Genomic DNA, 10,964 nt, shown 5'->3' with positions numbered 1-10,964 from the left:
GGGGCCGGCTGTGACAGTCAGGGTTCTTTCCCTCTGCCAGAGGCCGTGCCAGGGGCTCGGTTGTCTGTTCCTGCCCTGGGGATGTCGTCAGCTGCATCCAGCTCAGGCTGAAGCTGAGGAGATGGGCAAAAGGAAAAGCAGCCGGAGAAGGACACGAAGGGGATCCGGCTGCAAGCTGCCCCCAGCTGCAGACAAGAGACAGCGGGCCTCTCGGCGTGAGGAAGGGTCCCTGTGAGTAGTCCTCAGCACAGCTGGTCACCAACATGCACCGCGGGGTCTGTGTGCGTAGCCAAAGCACGGTACAGCCGTGGAGTGTGTGTGTGTGTGTGTGTGTGTGTGTGCGCGCACGTGAGGCTGTGTATCTAGGAAGCTTCGTATTGTAAGAGCTGAGAGAGGCAGAGACAGAAGTGTCTGAACAGTAAAATCCTCCCAGCAGCACCAAGAGCGGGAGCTGCAGTGAGTCCTGGGCCCTTGGGGCTGTGTCACCCTTCTTCTGCGTGCAGGTCCCTCCCTGTGCCTGTGCCTTCCCACCTTCCATCACTGGCGTCACTGTTTTTCTTCCCTGTACCTTTCTTCTTCTGTCTATTCTTGTACCCTGCTCCCTGTTCATCCCTCTCTGGTTTCCAAGCCCCTCTCTTGTTCTGCTATTCTACCTGCCCCTTTGGTTTTTCTTGCTCTCCATCTGTCCTGCTCCCTGCCCGGCTTTTTTCCTTCCTGTGTCTCTGTCCTGCAGCGCACGGCTGTTTTTTCGGTTGCTGCCTCTTTGTCCCAATCTGCATCCCTCCTTGTTCACAATCTCTCTGGCTTCTTGCCTGAGCTGCTTTTTCTCTCTCTGCCTGTAAGTCCCAATCCTACCCCTGTCCTCCTCTTTCTCTCTCCCCTTCACAGAATCATAGAATGTGTTGGGCTGGAAGGGACCTCTAAAGGCCATCTAGTCCAACCCCCCTACAACAAGCAGGGACATCTCGAACGAGGTCAGGTTGCTCAGAGCCCCGTCAAGCCTGACCTTGGATGTCTCCAGGGATGGGGCTTCCACTCCCTCTCTGGGCAACCTGTCCCAGTGATCCACCACCCTCATATTAAAGAACTTTTTCCTAACGTCCAACCTAAATCTACCCTTTTCTAGCTCAAAACCATTACCCTTGTCCTATCGCGACAAACGCTTGTGAATTGTTCTTCTCCTGCCGCCTTCTAGGCCCCTTGCAGGTATAAGGTCCTCCCAGAGCCTTGTCTTCCCCAGGCTGAACAACCCCAACTCTCTCAGCCTGTCTTCATAGGAGAGGTGCTCCAGCCCCCTGATCATTTTCGTGGCCCTCCTCTGGACACGCTCCGACAGGTCCACGTCCTTCTTGTGCTGGGGGCTCCCGAGCTGGACGCAGCCCTGCAGGTGAGGTCTCCCCAGGGCAGAGCAGAGGGGCAGAATCCCCTCTCTCGATCTGCTGGCCACGCTGCTTTTGATGCAGCCTGGGGTGCGATTGGCCCTCTGGGCTGCAGTTGCGCCCTGGTGGCTCACGTCCAGCTTCTCATCCACCAGCACCCCAAGTCCTGTTCCACAGGGCTGCTCTCTGGCCTGTCTTCTCCCAGCCTGTGTTGATAGCAGCAGTTGCCTCGGCCCAGGTGCAGGACCCTGCCCTTGGCCTTGTTGAACCTCCTGAGGTTCGCCTGGGCCCACCTCTCCAGCCTGTCCAGGCCCCTCTGGATGGCCTCCCGTCCCTCTGGCATATCGACTGCACCACCCGGCTCGGTGTCATCTGCAAACTTGCTGAGGGTGCACTCAGTGCCACTGTCAATATCATTTTGACTGCCGTGACTTTTCAAATATCACGGAGAGTGGCTTGGCAACTGCATCAGCCAATTCCCTCAGGGTTCTGGGATGCATCTCGTCAGGTCCCGTGGACTTGTGTATGTTCAGGTTCCTCAGACGGTCACGAACCTTGTCTTCACTTACTGTGGGAGGGACTTGGTCTCCCTGGTGGCTGTCTTGTGGGCCATTAGCTTGAGAGCTGTGAGGAGAGGGGTTGCCAGTGAAAACTGTGGCAGAAAAGTTGCTGAGAACCTCAGCCTTCTCCTTGTCTGTTGTTACTGTTGTTACTGTTGCTGCTCATCGGGGGCTACACTTTCTTTGACCTTCCTTCTCTTTCTCTCTCTCTCCCTCTGTCCTGCTCACTGTCTCAGGGTGTGCCTGGAGTTAAACTTAATGTTGAATGGCTGTTATAATGGGCTCTGGCAGATGTGAGAGGGAACCCTGCTTTGCTACTGTTGTTTTCTAGCACACTCTGAACTTTGGCAAGCAAAAGGAAGAGGGGTTGGAAGAGCCTGTTCTTTGAGAGTAACGTGTTCCTGTAGCGTGCCCATCTCTGTACGGTGAAGGTTTCCTCCCTGCAGTGTGATTTGGCTGGGCTGTGAGGCTGCATTGGGGTAGCAGAGGTAAGAAGCGCCATCTTCAAAGGTAACGAGGCTGTAGCAAAGCACGTAGGAAAAGCTGGTTTCTTCCTAGAACGGTGCCTGACAAAAATAGTACCAGGTAAAGGCACCTGCAGTTGGCTTTGTTATGCAGTCTTCATACAGAGCTTCTGATCCTGATTGATTTCTGGGAAGCAAGAGAGCAGTGAGGAAAGAAAACTGGGCTTGTCTAAATGGCTTCTTCATCGTAGGCCGGGTTTGAGCCTTTGCACTAGAACAGGTCTTTGCTACAGTCTGTGAACACAGAAAAGGAGGTGTCTGTAAGGGAAGTTCCAGCAGAAGCGAGGCTCAATTTGCGCAATTGGGTCCTCTGTATGTGCTGCAAATCAGAGATGACTTGGCAGTGTTGCCGTCTCAAGCACGTGCTGGTGTGTTAATGCAGGCCATCGAGGGCTGTTCAGGGGCACTTCTGGACTGCAGGTCGCGTGCCTGAGGGGTACCGAGTCCCAGGATGAGCCAGCTCCTGCCAATGGGTTAAGCTGAGAGGGTTCCACAGAACGGAAACCATCTTTGTTGTGGACCCCACACGTCAGAGGTGCGGACATGTTGCTGATGTCCCCCAGCCTGGAGATGTGGGGAGTTTTGCCAGCAGTCCAGTAAGGATTCTGTTTTCTGCTGGAATGGGTTTCCAGATGGGTTTAACAAGTGTTTTCCTCTCCGCTTGCTGTGGCTGTCTGCAGAAGGGCCCTCCTCTTTGTTTGGCTTTACCAGTGTAAGGGCTCTGGAGGAGAACTGCCTAAACCAGCTTTCTCTTCATGGAGATCACTAGCATTTGTGTAGAAAAATAGAGGTTCAGTCAGTCGAGCTTACAGCATAGTGCTGTGCTCAGGCCATGGAGCTCTGCCTGCTGGAGATCCATTTCATTTGGACTCACTCTTTTCTCAGCTGAGTCTGTCTGAGTCTTGCGGACTTGAGCCCCTTGGGATGGTGACGCTGTAGTTCGAGTGCTGAAGTGGCCGTGTTTGGTTTGCCGTCGCCTTGCCACAGCAAAGCCCCTTGCAGGATAATGGTCCCACAGAGAACTGGGGCCTGCAATCTTCTCAGTAGTCTCCTGTAGCCTTCACGCTGCCAGGGTGTTGATGCTGTTTCCTCTGCAGTAAAATTCACCCTGCTCCTGGGATCTTTCCTGCCCTCTCTGGACAGAGTAATCCCTGGTCATTCATGAACTGATCATGCTATAGCTTCCATATTAATAGGTTCCACATTAACATAAGGTGGAACTTTTTCACTGTGAGGGTGGCGGAGCACTGGAACAGGCTGCCCAGAGAGGTTGTGGGGTCTCCTTCCCTGGAGACATTCAAACCCGCCTGGACACATTCCTGTGTGACCTGCTCTAGGTGGTCCTGCTCTGGCAGGAGGGTTGGACTAGGTGATCTTTCGAGGTCCCTTCCAACCCCTGACGTTCTGTGGTTCTGTGATACCTCAACCTAGGCAGGTTATTTTCCTTCATTCCCATCTTTTTCTAAAGTGAACCTCACAGTTGTGATAATCATGAAAGAGCTGGGGTTTTTTGCCCTTACACAAACAGGACTTTCTAGAATAGCCTCTTCATTTCCCTATTCTGTGTTGGCAGCTCTGAGCGTTTAATCTGATCTGCCCGAGTCTCGGGAGCCCCGAAGCAGTGTTCTGAAGCAGCCCTTGTTAGGGATTCCTTCAGAGGTGTTAAAATACGAGCTGCTCGCTCTGCTGTAAATCGGAGTGACGGAAAAGGCCACGCTGCTTTTGAGTCCTTTTTTCCCTTCACTTTTTGTATCACTCGGGTACACATGCGGCCTCACCGGAGGCCGACTGGAGCCGGTCCTCCTGGGAGCAGCAGGGCTGCAGTCGGGGACTCTCCCCTGGGGTCGGGACTTTGCCTGAGGAAACTCCCTGGGATTGAGAGCCCTCACCCACCCCCCCACCCCCCCACCCCCCCACCCCTTTGGTGAGTGAACGCTGCTAGGAAAACCTAGCAGGCGATGCAAAACCAAGGGGATCTCCCAAATCAGAGCTGCAGGAACATGGCCATGTCAGGACCTTGGTACAGCTCTTTTGTGGAATATCACTGTTCCTCAGACAGGATGAGTGTTTTGGTTTAGTAATCAGGCCACCTTCGGCAAGGTTGTGGGTGTCCCTTGCCACGTGGGGAAGGGAGCAGCTTGATGGGAGCCAGGGCCTCTCCGCTCTGCCTTTGGGGCTCGGTGCAGAAGAGATGGCACCTCTTCACAAGGGGCGGTGATGGGGGATGGGAAAGAAGGGCCCACGCAACCCTTGACAATTAACAAAAGTACTGTTTATTGGTGGGAGAGGTGGCAGGTGAGCCTGTGGAAGTGCCTAGCGTTTGTGTTCAGTTAAACAGGGCTTTGCCCTTGTGAACCCATTTTGGCTATGGCCAACGAGTGCCTTGTCTCTCAAGTGTTTTTCAGTAACTCCCAGAATGACCCCCATAATTTTACCTGACGCTGAAGTGAGACTGATAATTTGGAAACAAGCAATTCGTAGTGTTCAGTGCCTTCATTAGGATACTTTTAGTCCGTTAAAAAAAACCCACCTAGTATCAAATTGGTGATGTAACAGCCTAAAAGCCCCAGGATGTAAGGCACCGCCAAAGCACGAAGGTGGGCATGGAAACGTCAAGTTTCCCAAAAGAGCCCCTTACTTGATGACAGAGACGAGGACGGGTGACAGGAGTGTAGATGCAGTCACCAAAGTGCCAAATAAGAGAGGCTGAAAGCACTTTTATTCTTTTGTCGTCGTTTGTCGTCCTGTGGTGAAGGAGCAGAGGCTGGGCCGCTGGTGGGGAGCCGTCCGGGCGCTCCTGCGACGCTGTTGGCAGCATGTCATGCAAAGGAGCCCGGGTGGCTGGGGTACTGCCAGGTGATGGCTGTGGCAGGTGCACCCACTGCCATGGTTCTTCTGGAGGTGGATCTACCTCCATGGCTCCAGCGTCGTCCTTTGGTGGGCTGCCATACCTGGGCCTCGTACCATGCCTTCAGCAGATAGACATGCCGGGGCCCCACGCTGTTCCCCTGTGTGCCCACTGCGGTGCACTGGACGATGATGCTTGTGTGAGCACGGGCGACGGCTCTCGTGGCATGAGAGGTGGTGGTGTTCCTCCTTCTCCTCCTCCTCCTCTGCCGATTGTCCTTCTTCAGGCTCCTGAGAGGTGTCTTCCTCTCTGGCCATTGCGGGAACCGTCTCTGTGCTGTCCCACGTGAAGGTGGGCAGCCACCCGCCTCGCCGCTCCGGCTGCTCCCTGGCAGGGAGGCCTGTCTGGGCTCCACGCCGTTCCCTGGTGGGCCTATGGACAGGCGCTGCATGGCCTCAACCAGGGAATCGATGTCGCTGGCGCTGACGGCAGGAGGGGTGATTTTGTTGTTGTTGTTCCTCCTCCGCTGCCTCTGCTTCTTCCTCTGGGGTTGCGGGAAGCCGCTCTGTGGCGTCCCATGGCAAGGTGGGCAGCCATCCGCCTCGCCGCTCCAGCTCCCCTTCCTTCCAAGCATGCTTGGCGTCCGAGGGCTGGCAGCGAAGTGTGGGCCAGCTGCAGGGGCCCCTGTCTTTATAGGGCCCGGAACAGAAGGCAGTGAGGTGGCCATTGTGACGTCAAGTGTGGCCATGGTGATGTCAGTTGTGACGCTGGCTGATGGGTGTGGCCAAATATGGTGGGCTTAGGCATGGGGGGCCCATGGCCTGAAAGGTGCCCAAAGTCAGGAGAAGGAGGAGGGTGGTGGTGAGGGCTGAGGGCCCCTTTCCTGGGGCTCGCTCCAACATGCCCCAGGGAAAGGCTGCCCCTTGGGCCCAGGGACCGCCCTCCACCTCCCCTCATGGGCCGTGGGCCCCAGCCCCCTCCTCGTCCCGTGCCTGGGGGCAGACGATAGGCAAGCGATGTGCCTGCAGAGAGGGGCTCCGCCAGGCAGCAAGACGTCACCCTTGAGGCACACTTTAGGGACTGACGCCCCTCTGTTGACAGGGGGACGAGAAGAAATAGGTCCATGGCCAAGAGCAGGGCTGGGGGAGGCTGGAGTCGTGTGCTGGGTCTTTTAGCCAGGGCCTGTGTCCTTGTTTTCCCCTCAGGCCATTCTGCTGGATGAGGGGTCTGGAGGAAGCACAGGGGTGGAGTCAACAGCAGGTCGTGGCTTGTCCCCGTTTTTTCCCTGAGCTATCTGTGGTGGTGATCCTGAGAGCTGCAATGGGGAGGATGCAGCCAAAGCGCTTCTGTTTGCAGAGGGATCGTAACCACATGTTGGGAGGATCTGCTGCGTGCTGCAAGAGAGAAAGCCAAAGACAACAACTAAAGTGAGGAGAGAAGGCCTGTGGGAGAAGGGTGTGGAGCGTAAGGCATTCATGCTAGAGAGGGCAGATAGACAGAGTAGAAATTGAGGAAGAGGGAGAGGGAAATGTCAAAGTTATCGATGGCTATAGAATGCCCGAGACTTGGGCTCCCAGCGAGAGGCAGAGGGGCAGCAGTAGGGGCATCCTCGTGTCCTTTTACGAGTTCCTTGGGGCAAACATACTACTGGTATATGTCCAGGTTGGGAAAGGCTTTGCCTGTGTGGCCAAGTGATAGAACGGCTGTAGCTTTATACTAAAAACAAATAAAATATTTGTCATTCAACTTTCCTGCTTCAGGCGATGCTTAGAAAGAGACCAGAAGTATGATTTTGTCCACGCAGTATAAAATACAGTCTTCAAGGAGGAAGATGAAGTGATGAAGTTTGCCTTAAGGTGCTGTTTTGGTTTGGTCTGTCTGGTGGGGATGAGTAATTTCTTGGATGGGAAATGACTTTAACTTAAAAAATGGCACGTTAGCCCGTCAAAAAAGGAAAAGCCTAACAAGCCTCTTTTGCGTGCCAGTAAGGAGTAAAGTACAACTACATTAGAGAGGTGGTGGTGTAGTTGGTGTGGTCACTGGTGATGTTCACAAACCACTGGGAGTGCAGTCTCGGTGCTGGTCTGGAAGCATGGGGCGTTCAACCCAAAGAAGCATCAGAAAAAAAATCGGAGAAGGGATTAAGAAAAGGAGTACAAAGAAGGTGAAATAGTAATGCCTGATGATGTATGGAAAGCCAGCTGCAGATTTTCTTTCTTAATATTAGAAAAAAATGAGCAAACGTGAGACATTTGAAAGTAGAAGAAAAATATTGTCGTACACCATGTGTGGTGAACCTGTGAAAGGGCTCGGTCTGAATTACACAATTAAAGGCAAAGGGTATTCTTTGTAGAAGATGCTCTTCATTCCGAAACGGTTTTCTCTGAAAAATGAAAATGTTCATGTTTATTCTTGGTAAATATCTATTCCAGAACGTTTTGCCTTGTATTGCTTTTGTGTTGCCTTGTCACCTCTTCCCCGGGACTGGCAGTTCCCCGAGTCCCTGCTAGATGGCATGGCAAGCCACCACAATAATAATGATGGGATAAGGCAGATGTGCTGGTAAGTTCTGCACGGTAGCCGAGTCAGCTGCTCAGCCAACATTATTCCCTTCCCTTTTTCTTCCTATTTTTCATCATGTTTTCTCACTGACATGTGGGAGATCACAGCCAGCCTTCGAGTTTCTTAACAATTAAAGCAACGATAAGCAGAGGTAAAGTTTGTCTTTCTCCTCTGGGGATGAAAGGAGATGAAATAAATAGTGCTTGTAGCTGTATTTCAGAAAGCACCCTTGAGTTCTGATAGATGTTCCACCGCTTTTCCCCTCCTTCCCGCTGCAGAAACACTGCGATCCAAGCTCTAGCAGTGTGCCATTCCCTCCTTCAGACCCAACTGCAGGCGAAACTTTCTCCTGGGTCCCGTAAGAGCTTGTGAATCTATATCCACCGCCCTGCTGCACACCGCTCTGGCTTCACAAAGACCCTGCTGGGATGACGGCGTGACGTTTGAGTGCTGGCACGAACAACTGTAGATAGTTAGGGTCTGGCGGCCGGAAGATATCGCGCTGTACGGAAACATAGGGCCCCCCCTCCCGATAGCCAATAGTGCCTGGTTTATAATGTAAGCAGATGGAAATGAGGTCATAAACCTAAGCTATATAGCGCCGCATCACCCAGCAATAAACGCCATTTGCCGTCGACCACATTGGTGTCAGCGAGCTAATGGCCCGAGCGGCCCGGGGAAGGCCGCCGTGCCGTTCCTGAGCCAGGTCGCCACGCCATCAAAGGCAACAAGTGGTGCCGAAACCCAGGAACACTCGCCTGGAATCGGGTGAACGGCGGCCAGAGCGGCAGGACCAGCCCGGCGGGGAGGACGCTCCCGGACCAACAAGGAGGATGGAAGCCCTTGTGAAGGTCGTATCACAATTACATAAGCAGTGGGGTGTTGATTGTAAACCTAAAGATTTTACCCTCGTGGTTGCGAGGCTTTTGCAAATTGGGGTCATTGACCAGCCGGTGGATATTCTCCACCCTGAAGTGTGGGATAAATGTACTAAAGCGTTAGCTGAGGAGACGATGTCTTCGGGTCGAGGGAAAAATCTTAAGTCGTGGGGGAAAGTTGTAAAAGCCCTGCAGAAGGCCATACAAGAGCAGGAGACCTGGAGGGCAGCAAAGAACTGTTTGTGGGCCACCCCAAAATTGGGAGTTGGAGCAGCCACACAGACTTTGCACCCCCCAGACGATGACTGTTCTGCTAAGCCTAAAAATCTGCAAGAGGGCGACACGTCCCCTCAATCCCCAAACCCCGACCCGCTTACTGAGGGACAAGAACGAGCTAAATCCTTCTGGGGTAGACTAGCCGAAGAGGCCAGAGGCGCCACGGAGAGATCGGGGTCTAATGAAGTCTGGGCTAAAGCACCGCCCTACGCGCCCCAAGATGGCGCCGAGCAAAGCGGGGGAGGACGAGGTGAAGATGCCCATGGCGGGAACGGGGAAGAAGCGCTAGCACTAACAAGCGCACACAATAGGGAGGGGGAGGAGAACGACAGGGGAAGAGGGGGCTGGGGGCGACTGGAAAGAGGAGGGGGGCGTGAGTGACGGGCAGAAAGCCAATCAGGGCGGTCGCTGGAAAGAATGCCCTTATAGGGCAAACACCCCGCCGAGCAGAGGGAGGGGCGAGCCTAGAGGGAGGGAACGGCCCGCCCGCAAGGGAAGTGGGCGGGGCCGAAGCCTGACAAAAAGGCACTGCAAACCGGAAGTAACCAGTCAGTCGAGCTCCGACTCCGGGTCAGACACTAGCTGGGACGAGCGGCTCGTAACTGATTCAAACTCAGAGGAAGAAGAAATGAGAGTAGCTGCAGTTGAATGCCAAAACATCCCCATCCAAAGTAAAGAGTGATCGCGAAGGGAAAAAATTCTTCTTACTAATTGGAGGAAAATTAGGAACGCTAGCGTTCCCGGTCCGGGTGCCGGACGGGGGGCAGAGGGTCCACTCGCCAGTAAACCCTAAGGATATACAAGCGATTGTTAAGGCAATGGCGGATAAAGGGCTTAATTCTGCCATGGTCTCCACCCTCATAGATGGCGTTTTCGGGGGAGACGATACGCTCCCGTTCGACATAAAACAAACTTGTAGATTGATCTTTGATGGGGCAGGGCTGATCGTTTTTAAACAAGAATGGGAGGACAACTGTGCGAGGAAACTAGCCCAAGTAACCGGGGCGGATCACCCGCTCCATGGCTCCAGCCTGCAGCGGCTGATAGGTACAGACCCAACAATGATTACCCCCCAGGCGCAGGCCCAGGGCCTGCGGGCCCACGAAGTTCTGACAACTACTCGTGCGGCCAGAGAAGCCAATCGCACGGCCTCTAGAGTTATTGTCAAGCCATCGCCATGGTCCATGATAAAGCAAAATGAGAGTGAGAGTTTTACACAATTTGTGGATCGCCTCCAGGCAGCGGTCGATTCCTCGACCCTGCCTGCGGAAGCGAAAGGCCCGGTTGTTGCAGATCGTTTACGTCAGCAGTGTAATTCGGCAACCAAAGAAATCTTACGATCACTGCCAGTGGGGTCAAGTATCGCAGACATGATTAAGCATGTCGCAAAGGAAGAGCATCTAGCCCCGATTCAGGCGGCCGTTCGTACCGCAATAGCTAATGGGATGGCATGTTTTAAATGTTGAGGACGGGGAGAGCGATAGAGCGGCTTCGGTGGGCACCTGCCACCTAAGCAGGGTCAAACCACCCCAGCCAGGCCCTAAGCATGGGCTTGCGTGCCTTAACGCGTGCCCCCACGGCTGTCTGCGTGGCACGTCGTTGTCTCCTGTCCTCTTGTGAGCCTCGGGGGCCCGTCTTCTCCACCCCATGGGGGCTCCCAGCACCCTCCCCTCTGTCCAGGCACAGTTTCAGCCCTTTGGTGTGACGCTTCCCCTTTGGGCCCGACTTGTCTGCCCGCAGCCTCCTGCCACAGGGGCCTGCCGTGGAAGTCCTTGCCTTGCACAGGAGACTGAACTGGACTGAAGCGTGGTCAGCTGTGACAACTGGTGACTTTATTTCAAGAACTAAGTCGAGCGCAGCAAGTGCGTGCCCAGAGAGGAGCATGGGCAGGACAGAGCAGGCCTCTGGCACTGAGGCTGCCTTTGCATCTCAGCAGG

At 54.2% G+C, this 10,964-nt stretch overlaps 1 long non-coding RNA gene across 1 annotated transcript; it reads left to right on the top strand.

Moving 5' to 3' along the window:
• The first annotated feature begins 6,783 nt into the window (after positions 1-6,783).
• Positions 6,784-8,515, top strand: LOC147412647 (uncharacterized). Its single transcript, XR_015184170.1, has 2 exons — positions 6,784-7,167; positions 7,744-8,515. It is a non-coding gene; the product is annotated as an uncharacterized LOC147412647 (long non-coding RNA).
• The last annotated feature ends 2,449 nt before the right edge of the window (positions 8,516-10,964 follow it).

This window comes from Leptosomus discolor, unplaced genomic scaffold, assembly GCF_034619465.1.
Source record: "Leptosomus discolor isolate bLepDis1 unplaced genomic scaffold, bLepDis1.hap2 HAP2_SCAFFOLD_45, whole genome shotgun sequence".
Taxonomy (NCBI): Eukaryota; Metazoa; Chordata; class Aves; order Leptosomiformes; family Leptosomidae; genus Leptosomus; species Leptosomus discolor.
This window is presented reverse-complemented; position numbering and strand designations above follow the sequence as displayed.